The 23,968-nt window shown below is 42.2% G+C and overlaps 1 long non-coding RNA gene across 1 annotated transcript in view; it reads left to right on the plus strand.

Annotated features, from left to right (window-relative positions):
• LOC115085223 overlaps window positions 1-14,389 on the plus strand; it is a 65,819-nt gene extending 51,430 nt beyond the window's left edge. The window contains exons 2-3 of the long non-coding RNA XR_003854760.1: window positions 6,435-6,471; window positions 14,279-14,389. This is a non-coding gene — a long non-coding RNA (uncharacterized LOC115085223). The remainder of the gene's footprint in view (window positions 1-6,434; window positions 6,472-14,278) is intronic.
• The last annotated feature ends 9,579 nt before the right edge of the window (window positions 14,390-23,968 follow it).

The following is a 23,968-nucleotide window of genomic DNA, read 5'->3' on the forward strand; positions in this document are numbered from 1 at the left end:
GGCAGAATATGCAGAGTTCAGGAACAAGAACCTTGATGGTAACACACACAATAGTCTCTTAGAAGCAGCCCAGGAGCTGGAATGAAGTAGGCCCTCGAGGAGCGAGTGCCTGGTTCCAGGGAACACTCTGAGAGAGCGATGGTAACTCACTGGTGTTGTAGGCAGCGATGACTTCCTGGCAGAAGTGATATTCAGTATCAAGTCCGGGAACGAGGGCCCTCGAGGAGCGAGTACTGATTCCAGACTGCAATCTGAAAAGCAAAGAGAAAGCAAGGCCCCCGAGGAGCAGGTACCCCTGGAAAGCCGGAGGAGGCAGAGTAGCAAGGTATGCGGAGAGCGAATCCCATCCGCTGATACCTGGAGGAAAGCTCTTGCTAACTCGAATTGTTAGCGATTTCTGAGACCTTAAATATCCGGTGAGGATGACGTCACCTCAGGGGGACGCCCCTGAGGCTCGCGCCACTGCTGGTACTTGAGTCGGGGCCGCGCCATGTGTGTGCCTTTAGGCTGCTGGGAAACATGGCGGTGTGCAGCGTCCAGCTGGTCCGGGGACACCGGAGAACAGCAAGATGACGCCACGGCAGCCAAACGTCCAACAGGCAAAGAGGGAAGGTGGGCGTAGTGGAGACGTCGGGCAGTGATGGTCGCAACAATAAGGAATGAAAATTCATTTATACTTGTGTAATATACAGACCTCAACTGCAGGTAGAAGAAATGGATAGAGATTTAATAGAGCATATTCACAAAATTGCTATCAAAAGAGAGGTGTTATTGCTAAGTAATTTCAATCTGCCTGGAGTCTCTGTAGAGAGAACCCATCCATCAACTGGTAACAGAATCCATCTGGAGAGTTGGATCGAGGAGAGCACTAAATGTAGTGTACTTAGCTTTCAGTAAGGCCTTTGATAGAAATCCACAAAGGTTTCTTATAAACCGAGGGCCCATGGTATGGATAAAATGACTGAATGAAAACGAATATGGTTGAGTGGGAGGCAATGTTAAATCAAGTTCATACCAAGGAGATGGGCATTACGAGTAGTGTACCACAGGAATCAGTCCTTGGACCAGTTCTTTTCAATATTTCTGTAAGCAATATTGTAGAAAGACTATAGGAAACGATTTGTCTTTTTATAGATGTCACTAAAATCTGCAACAGGGTAGACACTCAAAATGTACGCAAACTGAGGGAAATCTAGCAAAGCTCGAGGAATGATATAGAGCCTGGCAGATAAAGTTTAATGATAAAAAATGCAAGGTCATGTATTTAAACTGCAAAAACAGGGGGTGAAATTCTTCTATGAACGAAACAAGAGCATGATCTAGGTATGATCGTATTTGATGATCTTACAGTGGTCAAATTGGTAGATAAAGCAATGATAAAAGCCAGAAAAATAATTGTGTGAATAGTGAGAGGAATGGTCCGCAGAAAAGAGATTATATTGCCCCTGTATAGATCTCTGATGAGAACTCATTTGGAATACTGCATACAATTCTGGAGACCACACCATCAAAAGGATATAAACTGGATGAGTTTGTCCAGAGGTTGGCTACTAAAATGGTCTTCGTTATAAACTTATAGACTTAAAAGATCTAAACAAAGGGGAAAGCTGACAGTCACTCAGCAGCGCATGGTTCAGAGGGAGGTATCTTCAAAGGATACCAATGATGCATTAAAATTAGGGCATTCCAACAGAGAGGATCCAATAATAAGAAAAGTAGTCCAAGTGCCTGTAATTAAAAACTCACCTGAGCTAAAAAATTCCAATTTATCCCTATCAATTAAAAAGCAAAATGAAAATACAAACAAAACACACACTTTGAAATGTTTGTATACTAATGCTAGAAGTCTAAGAAGTAAGATGGGAGAATTAGAATGTATAGCAGTGAATGATGACAGACTTAATTGGCATCTCAGAGACATGGTGGAAGGAGGATAACCAATGGACAGTGCTATATTGGGGTACAAATTATATCGCAATGACAAAGGGACATCTGGGAGGCGGTTGGCGCTTTATGTCCAGGATGGCATAGAGGATAAAGATCCTGCATGAGACTAAATGCACAATCAAATTTTTATGGGTAGAAATCCCTTGCATGTTGGGGAAGAGTATAGTGATAGGAGTATAATACCATCCACCTGGCCAAGATGGTGAGACAGACAGTGAAATGCTAAGAGAAATTAGGGAAGCTAACCAAATTGGTAGTGCAGTAATAATGGGAGATTTCAGTTACCCTAATATTGACTGGGTAAATGTAACATCGGGACATGCTAGAGAGATAAAGTTCCTGGATGGAATAAATGACAGATTTATGGAGCAATTGGTTCAGGAACAGACGAGAGAGAGAGCAATTTTAGATCTAATTCTCAGTGGAGCACAGGATTTGGTGAGAGGTAACTGTGATGGGGCCGCTTGGCAATAGTGATCATAATATGATCAAATTTGAATTAATGACTGGAAGGGGGACAGTAAGCAAATCCACAGCTCTAGTGCTAAACTTTCAAAAGGGAAACTTTGATAAAATGAGAAAAATAGAAAAAAACTGAAAGGAGCAGCTACAAAGGTAAAAAGTGTGCAAGAGGTGTGGACATTTTTAAAATAATACCATCCTAAAAGCACAGTCCAGATGTATTCCACACATTAAAGGTGGAAGGAAGGCAAAACGATTATCGGCATGGTTAAAAAGTGAGATGAATGAGGCTATTTTAGCCAAAAGATCTTCATTCATAAATTGGAAGAAGGATCCAACAAAAGAAAATTGATAAAGCATAAGCATTGGCAAATTAAATGTAAGACATTGATAAGACAGGCTAAGAGAATTTGAAAAGAAATTGGCCATAGAGGCAAAAACTCACAGTAAAAATGTTTTAAAATATATCCAAAGCAGAAAGCCTGCGAGGGAGTCAGTTGTACCGTTAGATGATCAAGTGGTTAAAGGGGCACTTAAAGAAGATAAGGCCATCGTGGAAAGATTAAATGATTTCTTTGCTTTGGTGTTTACTGAAGAGGATGTTGGGGAGATACCCGTTCCGGAGAAGGTTTTCATGGATAATGATTCAGATGGATTGAAACAAATCACGGTAAACCTAGAAGATGTGGTAAACCTGATTAACAAACTGAAGAGTAGTAAATCACCTGGACCAGATGGTATACACCCCAGTGTTCTAAAGGAACTTAAAAATGAAATTTTAGATCTATCAGTACAAATTTGTAACCTATCATTAAAATCATCCATTATACCTGAAAACTGGAGGGTGGCTAATGTAACCCCAATATTTAAAAAGGGCTCCAGGGGTGATCAGGGAAACTACAGACCAATTAGCCTGATGTCAGTGCCAGGAAAAATAGTGGAAAGTGCTCTAAAGATCAAAATCACAGAACATATAGAAAGGCATGATTTAATGGAACAAAGTCAGCATGGCTTTACCCAAGGCAAGTCTTGCCTCACAAATCTGCTTCACTTTTTTGAAGGGGTAGATAAGGATGAACTGGTAGATGTAGTGTATTTGGATTTTCAGAAGGCATTTGACAAAGTTCCTCATAAGAAGCTTCTAGGAAAAGTAAAAAGTCATGGGATAGGTGGTGATGTCCTTTCGTGGATTACAAACTGACTAAAAGACAGGAAACAGAGAGGAGGATTAAATGGACAATTTTCTCAGTGGAGGGGAGTGGGCAGTGGAGTGCCTCAGGGATCTGTACTGAGACCCGTGCTTTTCGATACATTTATAAATGATCTGGAAAGGAATACAATGAGTGAGGTAATCAAATTTGCAGATGATACAAAATTATTCAGAGTAGTTAATTCACAAGCGGATTGTGATAAATTGCAGGAGGACCTTGTGAGCCTGGAAAATTGGGCATAGAAATGGCAGATGAAATTTAATGTGGACAAGTGCAAGGTGATGCATATAGGGAAAAATAACCCACTCTATAGTTACCCGATGTTAGGTTCCATATTAGGAACTACCACCCAGGAAAGAGATCTAGGTGTCATAGTGGATAATATATTGAAATTGTCAGCTCAGTGTGTTGCAGCAGTCAAAAACTGTTAGGAATTATTAGGAAGGGAATGATGAATAAAATGGAACATGTCATAATGCCTCTGTATAGCTCCATGGTGAGACCGCAACTTGAATACCGTGTACAACTCTGGTCGCCGCATCTCAAAAAAGATACAGTTGTAATGGAGAAGGTACAGAGAAGGGCGATCAAAATGATAAAGGGGATGGAACAACTCCCCTATGAGGAAAGTCTAAAGAGGTTAGGACTGTTCAGCTTAGAAAAGAGATGGCTGAGGGGGGAATATGATAGAGGTGTTTAAAATCATGAGAGGTCTAGAACGGGTAAAAGTGAATCGGTTATTTACACTTTCAGATAATAGAAGGACTAGGGGGCACTCCATGAAGTCAACATGTAGGACATTTAAAACTAATCGGAGAAAATTCTTTTTCACTCAATGCAAAATTAAACTCTGGAATTTGTTGCCATGGGATGTGGTTAGTGCAGTTAGTGTAGCTGGGTTTAAAAAATGTTTAGATAAGTTCTTGGAGAAGTCCATTACCTGCTATTAATCAAGTTGACTTAGAAAATAGCCACTGCTATTACTAGCATCAGTAGCATGGGATAGACAGTTTTTGAGTACTTGCCAGGTACTTATAGCCTCGATTGGCCACTGTTGGAAACAGGATGCTGGGCTTGATGGACCCTTGGTCTGACCCAGTATGGCATATTTTTGTTCTTATATGTATAACCTGGAGGTAAAGTGGGATAAGGGAGATATGACAGTAATATTTAAATACCTCCAAGTTATCAATGTACAGGAGGTGGGACCTCTTAACAGAAAGGAGGCTCTGGAACAAAGGGCTATACAGGTGAATCCTGAATTTTCACTTCTGTATACACAGCCAAAATGTATTCTCTGACAACAGCAAGATGGATACTTGGCTTGATAGCCCCCCCGGGAGGGGGGGGGGGGCTATCAAGTGGTCTGAAGTGGGAAAATGGACCATCACACCTTTAATCATGTACCTACTTTCATAATCATTAGCTCAGATTAATGCCCATCTAAGCCCTTAAAATAGCAGGGAGAAATGTAAACATGACAGCCATCAAGATATTTCTCATCAACAAGGACACCAAGTCACTGCTCTCAGCCCCTCCCTGCATTCGGGCCAAAAGACAAGATCCACAGGGTACAGAGCATAAGAAAAGCCTCTTTCCCTGCTACCTCCTAGCCAAGGGTTGAACTTGCCTTTTTCCCCTCACGAAAGCAGGTGATTCATCACCTGGCTCAGCAAAGTGCAGTGTGTGCTCTCCAGTGACAGAGACAGCCTTTGAAACCTCAAGCTTTTCTCACAGACAAGATGCCAAAGAATCTGCAGCAATGGTGAGATTTATAGCTTTTCTCCTGGATCTGGTCTGGGGCAGTCAGCTAGGCTTTTTAGCAATTTTAAATGAAAGTTCAGGTGAATGTGATGTGTTACTGTCTTGCTAATTTTCTAATATCTGAATGTGATATAATTTTCTAGTATCTGAATGTGATGTGTTACTGTCTTGCTAATTTTCTAATATCTTGCTAATTTTCTGTCTGTTGTAATGTTTCTAATAAAATCCATCTGAAAATTGCCAACTGTTGTGATAACTCCTAGTAATAAACCAGATCCCTCTTAAATACTTTTCATTATCTAAAACAAATTGACTTGTGCAACACTGACATTCTCAGATTGCTGGTTAAAAATATAGGGCCGGATTTTAAAAGCCCTGCATGCGTAAATCTGGCTGGAGGGAGGGAACAGGCAGTGCACGCCGGGCTCGGCGCGCGCAGGTTGCACAAATGTGCATCCCCTTGTGCGCGCCGACCCCGGATTTTATAAGATATGCACGTATCTTATAAGAGCCTTATAATGTCTCTTTTCTGTTTTCAAGAGACTGTATGTCTCTTTTCATGAGACATACAGTCTCCTAATCCTTTTTGTTTATTTTTAATTTATAGCTCCATACATTACTGTTCACAGTAAAGGCCCCCATGCCTATTTGTTACCCTTGATTTCATTGTTCTGAAGTTATTTGTAAGTTATAAGTTTTTAAGTTATCTGAAAACCGATAGGATGTGCAAACGGTTGTTGGTATATAAAATCTTTAAAATAAACAAATAAATAAATAAATAAATAAATATATTTATCCCTCTAAGTTGTTTTATTTTTGCAGTTTTGTATTTTTGTTGATTTTTATAATTGCTTTTATTGTCACCCACTTTAAACCTTGAAGCAGGATAGACATAATTTTAAATACCTGTGAAACAATTTTAAAAAGTTATAGTCACAGGAGAACCTGCAGTTTTGTGTACCTGTTTGCAAGAACTGTAATTGTAACCACACACATTTAAATGTTAAAAACAGACATTGCTTAATTTGGGTTGTTTTTGTTTCTTTTCAGACACCCAAAGAAAATCCCTCTGGTCTTAAAAGTTCAGGTACATCATTCTTAGATGATTCTTGTCTTCCAATACAAGGCATCACATCCTGTAAAGACTCCAGTTTGGTAAGAAAGTGAAAGTTGTTTACCTGTAACAGATATTCAGAGGAATGCATGAGGTCAGTCTTCACAGATGGGTGAGGTCAACCAATAAAGGCTGGCCAGTGAAGTTCATTTCATAGCTCCTAGAAGCTTTTTGGTATACACTCTTAAGCAGTTGTGCTGTCCTGCGTCATAGACATCATGTGGGGCCTCCTTCAGTTGCGACTATAGCTAAAAATATCTTGGAACCAATTCCAAGCGTAGGCAGGTAGGCCTTGTGAGGACTTACATTCTGCTGTCCTGAGAACACATCTATTACAGATAAGCAATGTTCACTTTCCCCAAGGAGAAGTAAGGTAAATTCTCACAGATAAATAATTCCTAGTTAGAGCCACCTCCAACAAAAAACCCCCTAAAAAACAAAAAGGAGAAACAGAAAATTAGAGCCAACAGGCAAACTGTTTTTTGATGGCAACAAGCCATTTTGTCTATTATTATTATTTATTTATTTTTAACAGCAGCATGTAAACAAAAATAATGGGGCTGGAGGGGATGGACATGGATTCTAAATCCCAAATAGACCATATAGGACATACTAACCAAACCTACTGTCACACTGGGAATCTAGCTGAATAATGAGATGGGAATGCGTGGAGTGAACGCCATGTCACAGCATTGCAAACCTCTTCCATGGAGGCTGACATCAAGTGGGCTGTACACACTACCTTGAATCTAATATAAACCCTGACATGCCCATCCAGAGGCAGGGCCTGCCTGGGTATAACAGAAAGATGCAATCTGCTATCTAGTTAGAAATGGTGCACTTGGCAATGGCAGTTCTAGGTTTGTTTGGGGGGGGGGGGGGAACGGGACAAAAAGCTAGGTGGACTTTCTAAGGCAGGGCTTCCCAAAACTGTCCCTGGAGGCCCCCTGAATATCCACAATGAATGTGTGTGAAATAAAATTGCATATACTGAGTCCATGCATACTCATTGTGGATATCCTGAAAACCCGATTGGCTGTGGGCTCCCCAGGACAAGTTTGGGAAGCCCTGTTCTAAGGGCTTGTTCACCTTTCTGGACAAGTGGCCTACTATTTACGGTGGGAAGTCCGATATTACCTTAGGTAGGAACTTGGGATGTGTATGCAAAAACTTGGTAAATGGTGTATAAGTCATTAGGGTCTGGAGCTGATTCCATGTGCTAAAGTGACTGCCACCATAAATATGACCAGGTACTTCAGCTCACAGAAGTCTAATGACTCAAACAAAGCTTTCATCAACTGGGTGAGTACCATACTGAAGTACCAAGATATAGCCAGAAGCTTGATCTGAAGCAAGCCCTACATGAATCTGTACATTAAAGACTGCACAAAGATGAATTTACCTTCTGTGCCAATTACACTGAGACGAACCCTAAAAGAATTAGTCTTCAAACTAGACTCTGAAAGATGTAGAAGGTATTTAAGCAGTTTTTGTGTGAACGAGGAAAGGGTATAGGGCCTTTTTGTCACACCAGAAGGCAAACCTCAATTTAAAACTATAAGATTCTATTGTGGAACCTTTCCTAGAAGTAAAAAAAGAATTTGATATGATACCCTTTCAGCATCAGACTATGAAAGCTAGGGACCTGATGCTGGGATGACACAGCTTATTCCCTTGTTCCAAGAGTAGGGAATTCTCCAATCTGATTGTGTCCAATGACATTTCTAACTGGGGATTCAGTAAATGTGTCAAATATTAGTGCAATGTCTAACCTTAAGTTGATGTACTTACTGTTTTGGGCTAAACTGATGGCACAGCTTCCTGAACAACAATGAAAACAAATGGAAAAGTTTAACAAGGTCTTTCTGAATATCACTTCATTTGCAACATCTGCTGAATTATTTAGCTTACACAGCATTTCATTTTGGCCTGTATTTTTGTGCGAGAAGAAAAAGTCCTGTACCACCACCATCATCCACAAAGCTATCCATACTACCAAACCGATGTCAGTGGTGCACAGCTGCAGGTACTATGAAAATAATCTTTGAGCCACATGCATCATATTCTAAGGCAGAAGCAGCAGGTTATTGCGTATCCAATTAACAGGCTGGTCAGCTTGACAGGTGTCAGCAGAACCCAGGCAAACCCACCCCCTCTGAAATATCCCCTCTCTAGAAACACATTACCTGCCTGAAATAAATCCCACCCTGTCCTGAAAACTACCACAAGGGCCTGTAAGCAAAACCAGGCCTTTGTGGAAAATCCAGAGAACCAAAGTCACAAATTAGCCTGCATAACCTGGTGACGTTGCTCTCCCCATAGAAGCAGTTAGTCTAACTTGTTTCTTGTTATCTCTGTACACCACGAGAAATAGGGCTGAGAGCAAACTCCCTCAGTACAAACCCCCACCCTCCTTATGTTCCAGGGGAAGCAGATGCAGTCAAGAGATATCACAACGATCAGTACAGAGAGAGTAACCACCCCTTTCTCCCTCCTATACCCCTTTACCTTTTTGTGCCAGCTTTTTAGAAGAAACAGTAAGGCTAAGCCTATCACAGGTGGCAAGAGCATGATAGAAAATATGCCAAGAGGCGTTAACAGTCAAACTAAAGCTAGGAACTTTGAAATTTGTATAAGAAGAGCGGGCTTATTTCGAGTAAGTGTGCTTGCTTTTAGAGCTTTTGACTATGAGCAACTCCCATTTTGCAAAATGAAATAAAATACTTGTTTTGCTGAGACTTTTTGGTTCAGTCTTATCCATATTCCTGAAAAGGCATAGTGTGTTCATACTTCCAACAAATGGGGGCTCGTCCGGGATTCATCTCATCGGGACACTGGGGTCCAGTATCTAGACAAGGGAAGACGCGTCCTGCTGCACATTCAGCAGCCCCTGGCTTCATCACCGGAGGTCAGTGTCCAGACTGAGTGACCAGAGACCGGTGAACCTCAGCGAAACAAGTTCAGGAAAGCAGGCACGGCTGCAATAAGGAAGTATATTTATTTATTTATTTTTAATTTTTATATACCGAGGTTCTTGTACGAAATACAAATCACTCCGGTTTACATAAAACAGTGAAACGCCCAAAAAGGGGGGTAGGGGCTTTACATAGAACAATAGAACAAAGTACAAATTGAACGTAGTATAGTTACAGGGAACATTCAAACTCGGTATAAACTCGGTACAGTTACAGACTCAGTAATGAGAACGCCCAAGAAAAAGGGAGGGGGGGGCTTTATATTGAACAATATAACAAAGTACAAATTGAACATAGCATAGTTAAAGATAGCATATATCTGATCGGCACCAAGGTAGGCCTATTGGCTATTGTGGTGGGTGGATTTGTGAAATCTGGAAGGTGTGCATGATGAATGAGAAGTGTCCTTAATTGAGACACGAAGTGATTGTGGAGTCCCTATTCACATTTCTGTTTGACCGCGAGGGTTGCAGTCGGAGACGGACAAAGCATATGGACATTTGAGTGAGTGTGACCAATTCCAGAAAAATTTCACAAATGGGGAATAAGGTAACTAGACAGCGGAAGAAGCATAATCCCGGTCTATCCCTCCTGATAGCCCGTTGGGGAGAATGTTAAAAATGTGGGAAAACAGGCCCTGCACTAAAGGGAAAGATAAGAGAAAGATGATAAAATATTGTTGCTTTGAATGGACTAAGCAGTGCATAATGCCACCGGCCGTTTATTGGCCTAGGTATGGGGCAGACGAGAAATGGCTATGCCAAACATTAAATCTATACATAAACGAGAAAACACCATTTTCCCAGGAGGAGTCAGCTTATGCCTCCTGCTGGACAGGGAGCACAGAAACAGTGTTACCAGTTCGGGTAAGAGAGCCCACATTAAAGGAACAATCCCACCACAATACACTATGGGAAGAGATCGGAATGAACAAGTGGGAGCCCTTAGAGCACCTGCCTCCGTTTGACCCAGTAGTTTACCGGAATCCACCCGCTAATGCCCCTCCTCCCCCTTATGAGATAGGAGTGTAAGCACAAGCAGAAGTGCAGGTAGTAATGCCAGAACAAAGGCAAAAGGGAGCCGGGTTGATAACAAGAGATCAGAATGACCCCGAACATGATCCTGATATATGGGACGATGTAAGAAAAGCAGCAGCAGAGGAAGAAAGAAAAGAAGAAGAGGAGGAGCGTAGGCAAAGGGAAAGAGAAGCCCCCCCCCCCCCATAACCCTGAAAAATGAACTAAAGTGGATACAAAGAGATGTGAAACAGTTCCCCCTCCCTGGATCTCCTGATCTGGACCCTAGAGGAAGGGTAGAAGACAAGAAAAGGCAGAGAAGCTCGAACCCCTATTCCCCCTTAGGGAAGTGCCAGTAGGAGGAGGAACTATAGGATACGTCAGCAGCTGCCCACTTACTAGTGCAGAAGTCAGAAGCTTCCAGAAGGAAATGAAGTCCTTGCTGGAAGACCCGACAGGACTAGCAGACCAGGTCCTAGGCCCTAATATTTATACATGGGGGGAATAGAAACACAGAAATGACGGCAGAAGAAGACCAAACGGCCCATCCAGTCTGCCCAGCAAACTGAAGTCAATTGTGGGTATCCTGTTCACGGCAGAAGAAAGAGCAATGATTAGAGCAGCGGGAATGAAAACCTTGGAAAGAGAGCATCAGGGAGAACAAGATGTTCCTGAAGAACAAAAATACCCCATCTAGGACCCAGGGTGGGATAATAATACACCGTCGGCCCCTATGACATAGTCAGATCGATACTCTAAAACCGCGGCAGAAAGAGTGCGGCATTGCCAGGCGCACCCTTCCTCCCCGCACGCACAGTTCTCTTGACCTAGCGCCTGATACTCTCTTCTAATTGCATGCAAATGCATGCCGCGGCTGTGAAGCGTTAGGGAAGGGTTAGGCCCGCGCAACCCATTTTTCTGTATAGGCGCTTAATACAGCGCCTATACAGTAACCTGGGTGCGCTGGTACCTGTCATTTCAAATGTCATTTCAAATGACATTTGAAATGACAGGCACCAGGAAGTGTAAAAAACAAAAAACCAAAAATATGTAAAAACCTGAATGTTATAAAAAAAAAAAAAAAAATTTTTAAATACCTGTCACTTTCCGAATCGTGCGGTCATCCAGGCAGCGGCGGGAGCCGGAGGGCCGCGTGGGTCCAGGCGGCCGGCGGCGGGAGCCGGGTGTTCGATCGAGGCCGCGGGCGCGTGTTCGATCGAGGCCGCGGGTGGGTGGGCGCCTGTTCATCCAGGCGGCGGGGGCGGGTGGGCGCGCGTTGGTTTCAGGCAGGCAGCGGCGGTGGGATCCGGGGGGCGGGTGGGCGCGTGTTCAATCTAGGCCGCGGGCCGGGTCGCACAGGTGCGCATTCATTCAGGCGGAGGGAGCCGGCGGCGAAAGCGGCCTCCGGCAGCCCCCACCGGCAGTGAATGAATGCGCGCCTGTGCGACCCGTGCGATTCGGTGCTCAAGGCATCACATGCCGTGACGTCACGCCTTGAGTGCCGAATCGCACGGGTCGCACATTCATTCACCGCCGGTGGGGGCTGCCGGAGGCTGCTTTCGCCGCCGGCTCCTCCGCCTGGATGAATGCGCGCCTGTGCGACCCGGCCCGCGGCCTAGATTGAACACGCGCCCACCCGCCCCCCGGATCCTGCCGCCGCTGCCGCCGCCCACCTGAAACCAACGCGCGCCCACCCGCCCCCGCCGCCTGGATGAACAGGCGCCCACCCGCCCGCGGCCTCGATTGAACAGGCGCCCACCCGCCCGCGGCCTCGATCGAACACGCGCCCACCCGCCCGCGGCCTCGATCGAACACCCGGCTCCCGCCGCCGGCCGTCTGGACCCACGCGGCCCTCCGGCTTCCGCCACTGCCTGGATGACCGCACGATTCGGAAAGTGACAGGTATTTAAAATTTTTTTTTTTTTCTGACAGGTTTTTATGTGTCCCACAGCATTACATTTTCTCGATCATCTCTGTATCGCTTTTTTTTTTTATTGTTTTTTATTGTGTTTGAGTATCTTAAGTGGTGTCGATGGATTTGTTACAAGACTCACAGTCCTAACACCTACTAGGGGGAGGCAGTAAACTAACACGTTAAGGCCGCGGCAAAACAGCGGGTTACTAAGGAGATAATATCAGCGCCCGTTACAGTATCGGAAGGGAATAGCTAATTCCTTCATTATACAGCTAATTCATTCATTTACACATCATATACATGCTGCGTGCGGAAAGGGTTATGTGTCTATTTTAAGAAGCGCTACGGACGCGTGAAACTGGAGACTGTATCGCTTGATCGCCTTACTCGTCTGTATTGTGCGCTCCCAGCACGTTACAGACGGGAAATCTTCAACCGCATGTTACTGTATCGACCTGAGTGAGAGCAAAGGTAGCGCCGGCGCCATTTTGAATACTGGCAATATGGCCGGAGTGCAGGAGGTCGCTCCCGGACCTCCGCTGGACTTTTGGCAAGTCTTGTGGGGGTCAGGAGGCCACCCCAAGCTGGCCAAAAGTCCCTGGGGGTCCAGCGGGGGTCTGGGAGCGATCTCCTGCACACGGGCCGTATTGCCAATATTCAAAATGGCGCCGGCGCTACCTTTGCCCTGTCACATGGTAAGGGCAAAGGGCCATCGGCGCCATTTTTTTTTAGCGCAGCTGATAGCGTGGGAACGGGAGATCGCTGCCCGCGGCCCCCCTGGACCACCAGGTATGTGTAAAAAGTTTTTTGGGGGGTCGGGAGAGTGGGGGAGGCTACGGGGGTAATTTTAAAGGGTCGGGGTGGGTTGTTTTTTTTATCGGCGCGGGCCTCACTAAAATAAATTAGTGATGTGAATTGGAATCGGAACCGATTCCAATTCACATCTCGTAACGATCAGATTTCCCCCCCCCCCAGCCGAACCCGATCGTTAAAACGATCGGGCACACAATTCACATCCCTAATAAATAGTAGTATTAGTTTTATTATTTAGGTTATATATATATCTTTGGATTAGTATATATAAATGCTTTTTTCTGTATTTTAATGTACACTTATTTAAAGGAATAGCCGTATATTAAGTAAAAACTAAACCCATTACAATTATTGCCTGGGATGATGGCTTTGGCTTTTGGGCCCTCTGCTGTCAAAGATGAGAATGTTCCCTACTACTCAGGGACAAGGGGGTGGAGGAAAATGTCTCTTCAGAAACTAGAGGGGTTTCCTGGGCACCCCACTCAAATACCTCTTACAAGAAAGGGTAAATCTGCAGTAGCAGGGGAAATGGCCAAGTAAATTTGAGCTGCTGCTTCCTTGATTATCCTTCAGAGATTCTCCCCACTGCAGGGTACATCAGCAAGTCTTTTCCAGCACTTCTTGTCTAAAGTCTGAGGCCTGCAACCATACGAGCCTACTGCAGGGACTTTCAATGTCATTAGAAAAAATTTAGTCAATCAGAACATGTTTTTCTACATGCCATACCCTTATCCACTAGTGACTCAAGGATGTCATATCTCTTGAGGGAGGTGCTCTGACACTCACTTCACCTCTATCAGTATGTTTCACTAATACTGGCCCCTGAAGAGATGATAGAATACTAAGCAGGCATTGAGCCTAGTACCCTAAGCTTTTCTCCCAATAAGGTCAAAGGCATGAGAATCCCTCCACAAGGTTACCTAAAAGTTGGTTCTAAACCTCTTAGCGTTCTTGAGATTCAACAAAAATGAATGATGAGGCATGCTGTATTACATCCGCCTTCTTGTTTGCTGGTGACAGAGAAGGTGGTTCACCTGAATTCTCATTTGTCTCTCCTGCAGGACCTTTTGGACATGCAATGTCAGTTTTCTTGAGAGGCTCCATAAACAGGAGGATATAAAAAAAATGTTGTCCTAGACTCTTCCTCCTTTTGCAAATTAAATGAAATGTTTGCCACCATTCTCTTTACAAAATCAGTTAAGAGCTCTTCTGAAGACTCTCTCCTTTCCTGTGAAGAAGAGTTTGAGGGGAGACATGTTGATATTTCCTGATCACATCAGTCCTCATATTTGTAAGTATATACTTAGGCATAATAGTCTGAGCTAAAATCATAGGTTGGTAGTGTGGTCTGAATGTGCAGTTGGGCTAGATGACAATGCCTCTGTGAGGGTACCCCTTGTGTGTTGGTATCTAGACCCAGATTAACTTCTGTGCTTTAGGGAAATTTCCTCCCTGATGCATTCAAAATTTGAAACAGAGCAGTTTGCAAGGTTATCGATGTCAATTCTGATGCTTGCAATTCCATGGTAGTGTTGCTTGGATCCTTCTTTGCAATTTTTCCCTCAAATACTGTTGATGCCAGTACTGCATGGAAAGCAGGAGGAGTGTCATAACTTCCTGGGACACTTGATTGGTGGGTGGCATAGGGGCTGAAGACCATTGCATTTCTCAGATTAGGGGTTCTCACAACCCAGTCCTCAAGATACATCTAGCCAGTCAGATTTTCAGGATATCCACAATGTACATGCATGGGGATAGATTTGCATACAATGGAGGCATTGCATGCAATTCTCTCATTGCTGCCATCTGTAGGAATGCTTTGGAAATTTACGGCATCAAAATATCTCTGCATTACACACAAATACTTGTTAGTCTTTACTCAATATCAAAACTTCCAAAGTGGAATCCTTCCCTTTCATGGCAGGAGGATAGTTAAACAATGGTCTTTCTCCCTGACCTCTATGAGTGCTCGATGTTGAGGGAGTTTGAGGCCTCGCTGTTGAAGCATTGCCACTATCTGCTGGCTCCTTTGATTTAGGTTATCAATGCATCTGATACCAAGGGGCTGAACTTGCTTTTCCATCAGCTATGGAGAAGTGGGGAGAGGGAGAGGGGGAATGACAGACATAACAGTCAGCTCTAGGCAGAGCATACATCTACAATTGGAATCCATAACAGACATGATGCACCTGAAGCAAGGGCACTTGCTGAAACTGCTAGCCCTTTTCTTTTGGGAAACTTGCTGAAAAATCAACAAGGCAAAATTAAACTTCTTGATTTTAAGAAAAAATACCAACTGGAGCATGCCAAATTTTCTGCAACTTCTTTTCAGAGGAAAAATTTGACCATTGGGCTTTACAGAAATTAAAAAAAAAAAAATGAAGGGGGCCCAGTGCAGCATCTGTGCCACATGAAGGCATGCACATACTTAGAGCATGCCAAAAGCATCTAGAAACTTTGAAGTAACCTCTCAGATGACATCATTTGTGAGTACTTAATATCCTGCTTTTCCCTAAGAAAATAAAAGCATATTATGAAATACAAGCACAACTGATCTGATTTCAGCACATATCCTTAAACTCGTCCTATTACCACTCAGAATAATAATCCTCTGTATATCAGTTTATTGCAATAAGTATCTCTTAAAATATATCACTTTTCAAAAATTCCACAAAGTATCAATTGTTTTGATTAAAAAATAAATTTACCACTCATTTACACACAATCCAATTTTATTTCATCCTGCCACCTAGTCAAATATTTTTTCATAATGTGCCTATGAAATTCTCTACCAACTTATTTGGAAAAAAAAAAAGTTTTCATCATTGTAGAAATACTTGTGTAGGAAAGTCAGTCAGTATGATTATGTATGTATATGTTGCACCTCTGCAGAGATGCCTTTCACAGTTTGATCTCTAGAGAAAATGCTTCTACATACTTATGCAAAGGTAGGTAAGTAAAACATTCTATACATTTAAGGAACAGAGATAAACAGAGTTTAATCCATATTCCATAATTCATTAAATACAGTTTGACTCATCCAAAGTCATTCCTCATAGCAAAATATTTAGAGCAACACATTTTATGTACAATAACGAAGGGGTCACTGGTAACCAACAGAATCTTAATATCAGAGTACTTCATGGCATTGATACTGCTCAAGATTTGCACAATTTTACTAGACAGTAATTCAAATCAGTCTAGCTTTTAAAAAAGGCCATACTTAATTGCATTAAGATTGCATAAAGCTGTCTTTATATCTATCCCTACGCATTTTTATCCCATCAGGAATGGCTTTTGCAATTCATTCCTTAGCACTGGTATAAAGCACTCCAAAAATTTCTGAACTGGAGTGCAATGCTCATTACATTTTTCCACATACCACAGCTCTACTAGCACAGACTATATATATGGAATGTAATACAAACTATAAAACAGTTTAATTCTTGGTCAATTTTTATCTCCCCCAATTAAAGGACAGACTACTTTTTCTGGACAGAAAATCTGATTAAATTTTCATTTTGATTACTCCTAGTAATGCCCTGGAAAAGATACCTAAAAATATAAGGCATAAGGCTTTTCTGTGGCACAAAAGCAACAGTATTTTAACAAAACTGTTAACCTGAATAATTTGCAAATTTGCTTACCGTAAATGATGTTCTTCATAGCAGCAAGATGAATTAGCTATGACATGTGGACAATGTCAGACAACACCAAATGGATCCTTCTAAGCTCAGAGCTTTTGCTCTACTTTATTTATGGTAAGCAAACTTGTTTTTTCAAATCGACAAGCATGGCTGAATTAGCTATGACATGTGGGAAACCCCAAAATGAGAGTTGCAGCCGAGTGTTTATTGAACAAACAACCTGGACCCTATGGGTGGGGGTGACTACTGGGTGAACAGGTTACGCAAAACTGCTTGGCCAAATTTACTATCACTTTTTGATAAATTGCCCTGACAGAAATGGGATGTGAAGGTGTGTACTGAGCTCAAGTTGCACTTTGGGGATGTTTTCAATAGGTACTTCTCTCAGATAAGCCAAGGATGCAACCATGGATCTTACTTGATGAGCCTTGACAGAGTCGGATATAGATGCCTGCTAAGGCATAACAATGTACAATAAAGTCTGCTAGCAAACTGGACAATGTTAATTTGGCAATTGCTACACCCAGTTGGTTAGGATTGTAAGAGACAAAACTGGGTGAGACCCCCTTTTTTCTGTGTAAAAGACCTTGGCTACTAGTCTAAAGAATGAAGGGCTTTTTCACTTTCATGTGCATAACATCTCAGAGAAAAACATATGTAAGGTAATGGCTTGCAGATACCACTTTTGGTAGCAATGCTGGGTGCATGTGGAGCACCACTCTACTGTGAAAAAAAACTGCATATAAGGAGAGTAATGAACTAAAGCCTTAAGTTCACCATCTCTTCTGGCTGATGTGTTTGCAACTTGGAATAATACCATCCATGTGAGAAATCAGAGAAGCTGACTCCAATGGTTCAAAAGGAGGCTTCATTTGCCAAAACCATATTCAGGTCCCATGGGATGTTTGACCACTGGAGATTTAGTATGCCATAAGCCTTTCTTGAACTTGGATACCAATGCATGACTTGAAATTGGTAGGCCACTATAGCATGGATATGTACTCTCATTGATGAAGTACTTATGTGATCCTTCTGCCTTCCTCGGGTCTCAGTACATCTTTTAGCTTGCATGCAAAGGGGTCTGAGGAATTCGGTAGACACCAAGATGAGAAGCTTTTCCATTTGAAGCTAAGTTCTTCTAGTTGACAGCTCCCAGCACACACCACTTAATCCTTAACCTCTTTGGGCAAAGCAAAGGGTGCAATAAACAAATATTGACCTTCCATGCTGAACAGCTGAGAGGGGTGGGGAAGGTTTGTATGATAAAGGCATCCTTCCTCAAGTTCATAATGATGGATTTGTCCAGAGATGGATCCGAGGGGTGCTGGACAACTGTTCTAGGCTATACTAGAGCAATAAGAATTGGGCCCGAACCCCAAGAACATTTTGTACTTTCCTGGTGATCAATGGAATCTGTGGAAAAATGTACATGAGATCTGCATTCCAGCTGAGCAGAAAAGCATCCTAACTGGATCTGAGTTTGCTGGGCAGAATGGAGCAAAATCTTTCCACTTTTCTGTTTTCTTCAGACGCCAAGAGGACAATTGCTGGAAGTCCCCATAGACTGAACAGTCTGTTGACAGCTGATTGTTGTACAAACCACTCATGTGGGTGAAATACTCTGAGGCAATCTGCTAATCTGTTGGAAATTCCTGTCAAATAGGTTGCTTGCAGATCAGTATAAAGTTTGCATGCCCATTCACATATCTAATTGCCTCCTGCCAGAGGGCCCATGCCCCGTGCCACCTTGATTGTTCACGCAGAACATGACTACCTGATTGACATTTTGACTGAGAATACTCTTTCTCTGAAGATGTGTGAAAGTTGTCAAAGCATATAATTTCTCACAGCTCTAAAAGGGGTGATCTGAAATTGTCTATTAAAGACCAAATCTCTTGAATTTGGTAGAGGCCTATGTGGGCTCCCTAAACTTTCATGGAAGCGTCCATCGCTAATACTACTTGGTGAGGAAGTACTCAAAGTGGTACTCCTTCTTGAAGGGATGAAGGGTTGTAGCCACCAGCATCAGGAAAGCTTCTGTTTCATGCCTTGCAAGACATCCACAGAGTTTGTCCAGGGCTAAGTTAATTGATTCCATGGGAGCAGAGACCCCCCCTGTCCTGCATGAGCTGCTGCTATGTGACCCAGAAAGACCAGAATGTGTCTGGTTGTTGCCTGATCTGTGTTCAGTCAATATATAAATGCTGAGTGTTTGCCTACTCTGACAAAAAGAAGGCTCTTTCTTGCACGGCTTCTAAACATGTTCCTATAATTTTTATCCTCTAGGTGGGAATTAGAATCAATTTTTCAAAGGTAACAGGAAACCTAATGACTGTAGGAGTTGAATTGACTTCTGCAGGGAGGTTCAAACCGTTTCCCAAGAAGTTGCTGTCACTAGCCAGTTGTTTAGGTACAGGAAGACCTAAACTAAGATGTGCTGTTACTATAGCCAAGCATTTGATGAAGACCCTCTGTGCTGCCGATAGTCTGAAGGAGCATACTTGGTACTGGGAATGGGAGGAATCCACCACAAAGCATAGAAAAAGTCAGTGGGAAGGATGGGGATATCAACAAAATCATTCAAATCCAGAATGGGCCTCAATTCCCCAGTTTTCTTGGGAATAAGGAAGTAGCAAGACATCCACATGAAACAGAAGCTTTCCTGATGCTGGTGGCTACAACCCTTCATCCCTTCAAAAAGGAGCACCACTTTGAGTACTTCCTCACCAAGTAGTATTAGCGACGGGCGCTTTCCTTACAGTCAGATCCAGTTAGAAAAGTTCTATTGCTCATTGACTAAGAAGCAACTCCACTTCCAGTCGAAGCTGCGCTGAGTAAGATGGATCCAGTTTGAAGGCTGAGCAATGAGGAAGCTTGGGGAGTCAGGAAAAGCATAAGCAGTATCCAGACTCCATAATTTTAAGAACCCAACATTCTTTTGTAATCTTGCATCATTCATCTAGGAGGGTTGAATCCTCCCCTCCTATCAGAGAAGATGGCTGTTGCGTTTGTAGGATGGTCATAAATGTAGCCCAGGCTTTGATTGGTACTACACTGTGCCAATTCAAGTTGACAGCATTCTTGTTGCTGACATCTGGCCAGAAGCTGTTGCTGCAGGTGATGTCCACTAGCTTATGGAATGGTTAACAGGAAATTAAAGAAAACTGAGCTTAATCACATTACTAGACAAAACCCAATAATACCTTCTGTGGATAATGATGGTTGTAATATTCCAATTGTTACTGAAGCAAGAAATTTAGGTATAATCCTGTTTTTCAAGTTGACATTAAAAGCTCATGTTAAGGCAGTAGGAAAATCTGCTTTTAAGTTGGCGATGCTGTGCCAATTGAAAAATGAAACAGACGTAGATCTAACAACTGCAATACAGGCCCTTGTTTTGTGTAAACCAGACTACCATAATGCTTTATATTTAAGTTTATCAAATTGCTGCATTCAGTTAGTACAGGACGCAGCCACTAGGGGTATTGCTGGGATATGATCATATCATTCTGGTCCTGGAGGTTTTACACTGTTTGCCTGTATGAGAAATAATGCAGTTTAAAGTGTTTGTGTTAATATATAAGGCATACAACAAATGTTTGAATGGGTTAAGTAAGCCTATATAGCCATCCATCCTCTTTGTTCTGTGTATCACACCTTTTAGAAATACCATCAGTTAAGGAAAATAAGCTTCAGGAGACAAGGAAGAAGTTATTTTCTATAAGAGGACCGGCTGTATGGAATAAGTTGGAAAGAGAAGTGAAGGAAGATAATGATTATCTTCATTTTAGAAAAAGACAAGGCATGCTGTTTATAAAAGTGTATAACAGAGAATGATTTTATGAATGTATGTCTTTTGGGAATGTTTGTGACTGTTTTATCATGATATAAATTTTGTATGTTTTATTGGAATCTGCAATGAACAGATTGTTATGGAATATGTTAAGATTAATAGCTTATTATGGAGACAGATGAAGAGTGGGCGGTTATGTCAAAAACACTTCTTAAAATAAGATGTATACACTCATTGGCATCTAGAAAGGGCTGTGGGTACATTGAGGCGGTATCACCTGACAGAAAAAAAAAGCTTCAACTTTTGCATGCAGTCATGTATGTACCAAAGCATATAGAAATGGTGAGTAGAAATTTGTGCATTGAGTTTGGTAAGAAAGTATTCCAGAGCTCCAAAGTTGTCCAATTATCTGGAATCCTTCCCTGGTGGGGTGCTTGAGAATATCCTTTTCTTTTTAGCTCTTAAGAACAGACTCCACTACTACTGATTGATGAGGTAATAGTACCACTCCATATCCCAGCAATTTTTGTAATATGTATTTGAGATCTAGTATCCTTGCTACCGAGGCACAGGAAATCAGGTTCTCCCACATTAACTCCTGCAGAATACCATGAACTGGAATGCTGCTGGTTTTGATGGGATCTCTAGAATTTGGAGAAGCCGAAAGACCTTTGCTCGAGGATCTTGCCCTTACGAATATGGACTCAGAGTGATATTCCCAACTTGGTCAGAAATCTGGAATGAGGTATTTCGGAGGCTGAAGTGGGGGACAGGAAGGTATCCCTATTGAACTTCAGATCCAAGAGGGGTAGGAACACTAATCCAGGACTCCAATGATGAATTTGACGACTAAAGAGGGGACTATGGTCACTTCAGAGGGGTGTAAGTCCTGATGACTAGTGATTGGCTGAACTCTGCTGCAAGCAAATGTCTTAGACTAGAAGTACCTCATGGGGATCTAATGGTGTGTCCACTTGGATTGGGGAAGCTGGGATTCCTCATGGGAATATCTGATATCCTGGAAAGGAGAAGTTGTAAAATACCCTCCTTTTCCTTGGAAGTCAGAGGTAAAGATTTTTCACCCATTCCACAACTTGTTTAAAGGACTGACATGTTCTTTGGCTGGGTCTTGGAGGTGGATCATCATCTTCTGATAATAGGATGGAGTCACCTTATACCTTCTCTGAACTCTGAAAATTCTGCACTGTAGGATAGTTCAAAATTAAGGAGACCATGGCATAAATGGGATTTGGCATCTCTAGGTAAAGGCCCAGTTTCAACAAGCTGGATAGTGACATTGCTCTGATACTTGGTAGAGGTAAATGCATTACATCACCTTCTGCTCCCATGGATCCACTTCTCCGCATGGTGACATAGAAAACAGTTGAGTAGACAGCACTGCTGCCTGGTGTGTCAACAATGGAGCAACCTGTTGTATCTCTAAGCGGTAGAGGATTTTTGCCTTTTTTTTTTAAACTCTTTTACTTGAGCTTAGCCCATCCTGGCCAAGTATAGAATCAGTCTCTGACAGCAGGGGGAGAGGGCAACTGCCTTCACTGCTGTGCTTGGCTTCCTGCACCCACTAGCCTCTCAGGTGAATCTCTCTTGGCAGCTAAGTCCACATGAAACCAGCTACTGTACCAAGGCACTCAATTGAGGAAGGGATCACCAGATATCACCTCAGAAGAAGCAGTGCGTTTGGTTACTCCTCTCCTTTTTTTTTTTTTAAACAAACAATCCCCAGTAGGGAGATGCCCGTCCACCATCTGCTGGAGATGGAGAATACTAGCAGGCAGTCAGTGCAGGATTATATATACCGTGACGTCAGCATTGCTCCGTCTCCATCTGCTGGTAGAGGTGCAAAACCCACTGATTGTGGATTAACCTGTCTGAATGCTGAGAAAAAAAAAAAGGTATGAAGAGCTGGTTAGTAGGAAAATGTTTCTTGGAGAGAAAAGGTACAAGTCCGAGCTAAGGCTTGAACAAAAAAAGACTGAGGGACCTCACAACGCACATGCTTACTAGAGCAAAAGCTCTGAGCTTAGAGAAAAGGGTCTGTTCAGTGCCATCAGATGGCACCACCCATGTGTCATGAGTGATTCAGCCCTGCTTGTGAACAGAAATAATGGCTATCAGACCAGTGGAATATAGCCATAATCTGACCAATAATACATTTTACAAAATATTAAGCATATATTTTTCATCTATGTGGGAGGGACTTGAGAAGAGGAACAATCATTGCTTGCATTTGCACATAAAAGAGGTTTAGAAAAGGTACTACAGACATCAGTTATGACAGCCCATGACAATTCTATTTTTTGTTAAACAATGCTAGAAAACAAAGGAAATATTTTATGCTTTACATCACACTTATAAGCTAATAGTGTATATATGTGCACAGAGGATAAATCACTTAGCTGCATTAGATCAGAGAATAGTTAGACTCTGCTCTGAGCCTGCAAAACTTCTGGTATTCAACTGTGCTAGGCACTGTTTAGGCAGAGGTGTTAGATTTTAGCTAGGGTCTAGCTGTTCAGTTACAAAAGTTAACTAATGAAGCTTAAAAACTAAAGCCATCAAGTAAGGATTAATACACAAATAGTTCAGATCAGTAGGCTATTTCATGGACATAAAGAGCTGGTTTTCATGTATCACAATGTAAGATAGACCTGCAAATAATTGCATGGAAACATTAGCTTATCTGTTAGAAAATGTCATAGTAATACCAGATACCATAGCCATTTATTCTGAAACATCCAAGTTAAAATAAAATGACTAAACAAAAAAACACCATAAATGTTAAGAACTGTTTAAAAGAAAAATAGAACAATCTTCTGCTGTACCAATTATATAACATTTCTCTAACAGACCCAGAGAATCTGTTGCAGCTAAAAGAATTCCTGTAGACATGATGGTGCAATGATGCAGCAGTATCTGACTTCTATAAATGTATAAGTATCTAAACAAAAATAATCTTATTTCATGTTCACGTCTTCTGTAGATCCAAATTTATCTTTATGCCCACGAACCAACTATAGCAAATATAGCAAAACACGGAAGACATGACATCTAAGGTTAATTATGATCTTCCCTGCTGTTGAATCCAATTAGTTATTAGTACTTCATTCTAAGTTGTGTGCATTTTCTGTTACTAAAATAGAATATTATTTTCCCCTAAGCTTTAATTACAACTAAGGCAGTAACATCTGCAGATGAATGGAAACATCAGCTGAAACAAGTAGCAAAATTATCACAAACACTGAACTTCTTAGGACTTCCTTTTAATATTAAAACAGACACAAAAAGGCTAC

Source organism: Rhinatrema bivittatum, chromosome 2 (assembly GCF_901001135.1).
Source record: "Rhinatrema bivittatum chromosome 2, aRhiBiv1.1, whole genome shotgun sequence".
NCBI lineage: Eukaryota > Metazoa > Chordata > Amphibia > Gymnophiona > Rhinatrematidae > Rhinatrema > Rhinatrema bivittatum.